Here is a 6,236-nt window from a genome sequence, read left to right on the forward strand (position 1 = left end):
TCTCTCTCTCTCTCTCTCTCTCTCTCTCTCTCTCTCTCTCTCTCTCTCTCTCTCTCTTTTAACTTGAACCAATTTTTTATTTAGAAAACCAAATATTGATACAATGTCAAGACAGTAACTGCAAGAATTTTTTTTTGACACTGTATGTTCTGCATTAAGAGAAGCACTGGCTAATAAAATGTGATCTATTGTTTTTGTATTAAAATACCAACTAGGACATGAAGAATCTAGTAACACAGAGATCTGAGAAAATTTTGCACATTATTGAAGTTAGATTTGTCTAGTTTGAGGCTAAATTCTGTTTCTTTATGATGACACACATCTTATGCTTATGTTATATAGAATTGTCCAGATCTCTACTTTAGTTTTACGTTCATTGGGACTATTTGATTTTTAATATGCCTTTTTAAATTATAGTGATTGAGTTTGTAGACTCTCAAGTAATTTCTTTAAATCTTAATATTAGATTTATTTCTGTTGGCAAAAGTATTGGAATTCTGTTAGGATAGGAGAAAAACTATACTTCTAAACCTGTTTGTTACTAGATCAGCCTATATGCTGTTAGCATTATTTAGATACAATGAACATTTTGTCAGGTTAACTGTATACATATTATTTCCTTCTACATGAATTAATTTTGGGTGTTTGATTTTTTTATGACTAAAGTTAAAATAAAAAAGAATTGCTAGTATGAGCGACTTAGAAATATTAAATTTGCAGAAGTTAGATGGTCATCAAAAGTATTAAATTATCTTTTGCTGTTAAAAAAAATGCTGTTGAATAAGAAGACAGAGTAGGTAAAATGTGACTGAAAATGTGACTTTTTGGAACCAGAATTAGAAGAGGCAAAATTGCCTGATTATGCTATAAAGTATGTGACTTCGTCTTTAAAATTTCCCTACAATAGTGCATAATAGTGATTTTTATACATACGTTGTACATAAATTACTTAACACTTTTAAATGATATGGTATATATAATAAAAATCTATAGAAATAACACAATATGTATATTGTGTAAATATATCCTCTGTAAATTAATATATCATATCATATTTTCTACACCTGTGCCATAGATATATATATATATATATATATATATATATATATATATATAAACTAGGCAAATGCTTAATTATTATTATATGTGTTTTCTTAGTTTTTAAAGAGAAGTGTATGTTATTAGAGCATACAGAATTACAAATAGTAAATTAATTTTTGTAAATTTTAATATTCCTAAGTCATTCACACTAACAATTCTTTTGACCATATAGCTTTCCTTCTGTTAGCTGAGTATTACATGTGGGAGCATTAAAATTGCCCATAAGGACTTTATAATGGACTTAAATAGTATCTTTTGTTTGTTTGTTTTGGAAATTAAAATGTAACCAAATCATTCCCCTCTTTCTTTCCTTCAACCCTTCCTCTTTTCATTTTATTTATTTGTTATTTATTTACATTTCAGACGTTTTCCCTCTCTCCAGGTACACCCCCCCCCCAGTTCCTCACCCCATTCCCCCTCCCCCTTGCCTCAGGGAGGGTGCCTCCCTCCTCCTATCTCCCTTCCCTGGGCCTTAAATCTCCAGAGGATTAGGCACATCTTCTCCCACTGAGGCCAGAACAAGCAGTCCTTTGCTGTATATGTGCTGTTGTAAGACTTTGGTGAGCCTTAGCTTACCAGGGACCCCTTGAGTGAACCACATGGATTGATGAAAAAAGCAAGAGAAATTAATTGTTCCAGTGCACTGGGGTCCTCATAGACCCAAAAGAGAGGCTATGACCACCAGCACCTGTTCAGAGAGTTTTTATATAGTTTCCAGTAGAATAGAGCATCAGCAACTAGGCACAATATGATTGGTAGAACAGTGCACCCTTTAAACTGATTGGTCTTTAGGGAATGAGGTGACAAGGACTTCCCTTGTCTGAAGGTGGGCAAAGGTCCATCCTGTGGAAGTGTCTCCATCCAAAGGTCGATTCCTGCCCTGTGGTCTGAGAAATGTTAATTAGGCTCTCTCTTCCAGAGAGACAAATGTTTCATGACCTTCCAAAGTTACTGATCTGACCTTTTCACGGGATATTGGGGGGTGGGGAGGGGCAGGAGAGAAATCCAGAGAATGAGGACAATGAATGGAAATATGCAGCTTCTAGGGGTGGGAAGCAGGGGAAGCCCCTAGAAACCTGGGAAGTGAAAGACTCTCAGTACTCAATGGGGATGACCTTAGCCAAAATGCCCCAACAGTGGAGATAGGGAAGTTGATTCCACCTCCAGTAGATAAATAGGGCCCCACGTGGAAGGACATGGTTACTAACCCACAGTCAAAATCTCTGACCAAGAACTGTTCATCTAAGAGAGCTATAGGGACAAAAATGGAGAAGAGACTTCCCAGTGACTGCTCCATCTTGGAATCCATCTCATAGAGGGTGGGGTTGTGCACCAAGGCCTGACACTGTTACTGAGGCTATGACGTGTTTAAGAGGAGTCTAGCATGGCTGTCCTTTGAGAGGCCCAACCAGCAGAGGCAGATGCAGATACTTATTCCCAACCATTGGGGTGAAGTTGGGTACCCCTATGGAGGAAATAGGGAAAGAATGGAGGAGCTGGAGGGGAAGGCGACCCCATAGAAGACTAGCAATCTTCTATGAACTCTCAGAGACTGGGCCACCAACCAGGCAGCATACCCAGGCTGATCCCAGCACCCTCCTCCCCCCAGATCATACAGACCAGTTTCCTTTTGAAAGGAGTCAAACTGAGCCTTGCATACACTGCCTGTAGAAAAACCAGTGACACAACTTCCTGCCCCCTGCCTTGGTGGTTGGGGGAGGGGGAGGAGACAATGGGCATGTGCACCACTAGTCTAACCTTGAGTCTGCCCAGGAAGCAGCAAGCTGTAGCTCACAAAGTCCCCTTTCCAGCACAGTTGGGCTCCTGTGCTCCTCTCTCCTCTCCGGCTATGTTCTATCCTCACCTTCTCTGCATTCTCTCCCTCCTCAGGCCTCCAGTCTGGCCAGGTCTCACTCTTCACCATGATGTTGTTGTTCATTGAAATATATCCTGTACCATCAAAACTGTGAACCAGTTTTTTTTCGGAGTTCTTACAGTACTAGAAGAAGGCAAATTGAGAGAAGTTGAAGTGTTTGATGTCCCTTTGTGTGCTGGCTAGTTTTGTGTCAACTTGATACAAGCTAGAGTTATCAGAGAGGAAAGGGGCTCAATTGAGAAAATGTCCCCATACAATCAGAGTGGAGAAAATCCTGTAGGCCATTTTCTTAATTAGTCATTGATATGGGAGGGCCTGGCCCTTTGTGGGTGGCGCAATCCCTGGGTTGGTGGTCTTGGGTTCTATAAAAAAGGCAGGCTAAGCAAGCCATGGGGAGCAAGCCAATAAGCAACTTGGAGAAAGTATTTCATTTGATTTTGCTTTTTACAGGTGCCCACAGTTGAGAGGTTTTGAATATTTTTCTTTTATTATAACTACACTCTTTCATATAATATATCCTGATTACCAACTCCCCTCCTATTACACCTACCAGTTCCTCCCCACCTCCATCTGGATCCATCCCCTTTCTGACTCTTTGGAAATCTAATATGCTTCAAAGGTGTAGTAGCAAAACAAAACAAAACAAAATAAAAAAAATCAAACTCATCAGAATAAAAACAAACAAACAAACAAACAAACAAAAAAACAGAAGGAAAAGTGTCCCCAAAGGCACAAGAGACAAATACAGATGCAGAGACCCTATCTTTTGCATGCTCAAAGATCTCATACAAACACAAGACCAGAAGCCCTATACACAAAGTACCCATAAGCTTAAAAAAGTTAAAATAAAAAAAAAAGTGATAAAATCTTTAAAAGAAAGCGAGAAAGAAACAGCCCTGATATGACATTCTGAGGCAATGAACCTTCAAAGCTGCCATTGGCTTTGTTTTCCACTGGGCATCAACTAACTGCTGGGTATGTAGCCTATCCTTAAGAGAATTCTTTTTTTTTTTTTTTTTTTTCTCAGTGAGACTCCTTTGGAGAAAATTAAAAACCCCATCTGGTGCAGACCTGAACACAGGCCCTGTGCATGCTACCTTGTTCTCTGTGAATTCATATGTGTGTAGGTCCTGTTGTGTTCAAACTGCCCAGTGTTCTTCACGTCCTTCATCCTTTCTGGCTTCTATATTGTATCAAGCCTTACAAAGCATTCTCTGAGCTAAAATATAAGGGAAGGGATTTGATAGGAACATCTCATTCAGGACCAAATGCTCCAAGGTCTCTCACTCTCTGCATATGGTTTGACTGTGGGTCTCTGCACTTGTTCTCATTTGCTGTGTGAGGAATCTTCTCTGATGACGACTGAAAAAGACACAGATCTATCTATTTTATTGCTGTTTTCCTTGAGTAGAACAGTTGTATTTGGTTTTACCCTAGGTCCTTGGGGTATTTAATCTCAGGTCTTTGATCAATCAGGCAGTATAGGGTATAGGTTCTGTCTCGTGCAGTGGGCCTTAGGTCAAAGCACGTATTGGTTGCTTATTCCCACAAGCTTTGTGCTACAGTTGCACTAACATATCTTCCAGGCAAGACAACATTGTGGATTAAAGAGTTTGAGTGTACAGCTGGGTTGGTGTTTACATTTCTCCTTTGGTAGCATGCAGAGTATCTTTTGGTACCAAGAACGTCAGCTCAGTGAGGAAGGCTATAGGTAAGCACAAGTTGGACTTCTCCATTTTCAGTGAGTTGTGTAGGTTTTTGTTTTTAGTAATGGGCCTTGTCATCAGTTTGTGGAGATACACCAATGGCTTTGGTAACTGCTTGGGTTGTTTAGGGGTTCCCATGGGAGAACTCTGGCCAGCAACTCAACTAGATTCCACTTATTCTCACTACTGGAAAGTTTCATTTTGTTATAAGACATATCCAGTTGGAACTATCTCTCCTATATTATTTGGTGATTTTTATTTAGATTCCCTTCCTAGATGTATATGTTTAAGGAAGCTTTATTGCATTCCATTTCCATAATAGCTTTTAAAGGAGTCTTAGTTTTAGCTGTCTCCCCTGAATTTCCTTCCTCCCCTTTGCTCTCCTTTCCCATATGATCCTTTAGTTCCAGTACCTCCGTTTATAACTATTTTTGTCTGGAACATGGTACAGGAATGGAGTTGTGTGAGAAGAATTTTTGTTGTTTGTGAGAATACTCAAAGAGAAAGAAAGAGACAGAAAGAAAGACAAGGGTCTCATGACTTCAGTTTCTTTAAAGCACAGAATTGTTCTTGGGATGTGTTTTCATGCTTTTCCTAGGCATAGTGGATAGGAGTAAGTTTACTCCAGGTTACTTCAGATTATTGCTTGCTATTGTTATTAAATTAACGGTTTAAACTATCCATTATATGCCCTAATGGAAAAACATGTTTTGCCACATGTGGGCTTTCCTTGTGATTGTATGCAGTTGTACTCATGAGAACTTTACTTACTTATATGACATTTTAACCCTTAGTGTATAAATTGTCTGAGGCTCTAAATAAAGTTGGTTGTTGCATGAGACTCGTCGGCTTCATTTATTGGCTCTATTCTCCAAGGTCCCACAGCCTCCAGAGTGGTGACATATTCTATTTCCCTTTCTTAGGAATTCTATTTGTCCCTAACCCTAGTGATTACTCTGTACCTAGTCTCTGTGATTCTTCTGATTGTAGCTTGGTTATCCTTCACTTCACAGCTTAAAAACTACATATAAGTAAACACACATCATATGTGTCTTCGTGAATTTCCTCATATACGATGACTTGGTTTTTCTAGTTCCATTCATTTATCTGTGAATTTCATGATTACATTTTTAATGACTTATGCATATTCCATTGTGTAAATGTACATATATTTTTATTCATGTTGGCTGCTGGTTTGCTGTAAATTGCTTTTATTATGTTTAGGTAGGGGCCTTGAATTCCTGATCTTTCCAAAACTTTTATCATGTAGGGGTGTTGGATTTTGTCAAATGCTTTCTCAGCATCTAACGAGATGATTATGCGGTTTTTGGTTTTGAGTTTGTTTATATAGTGGATTATATTGATGGATTTCCGTATATCAAACCATCCCTGCATCCCTGGGATGAAGCCTACTTGGTCATGATGGATGATCATTTTGATATGTTCTTGGATTCGGTTTGTGAGGATTTTATTGAGTATTTTTGCATCGATATTCATAAGGGAAATTGGTCTGAAGTTCTCTTTCTTTGTTGGATCTTTGTGTGGTTTAGGTA

Source organism: Mus pahari, chromosome 7 (genome assembly GCF_900095145.1).
Source record: "Mus pahari chromosome 7, PAHARI_EIJ_v1.1, whole genome shotgun sequence".
Lineage (NCBI taxonomy): Eukaryota > Metazoa > Chordata > Mammalia > Rodentia > Muridae > Mus > Mus pahari.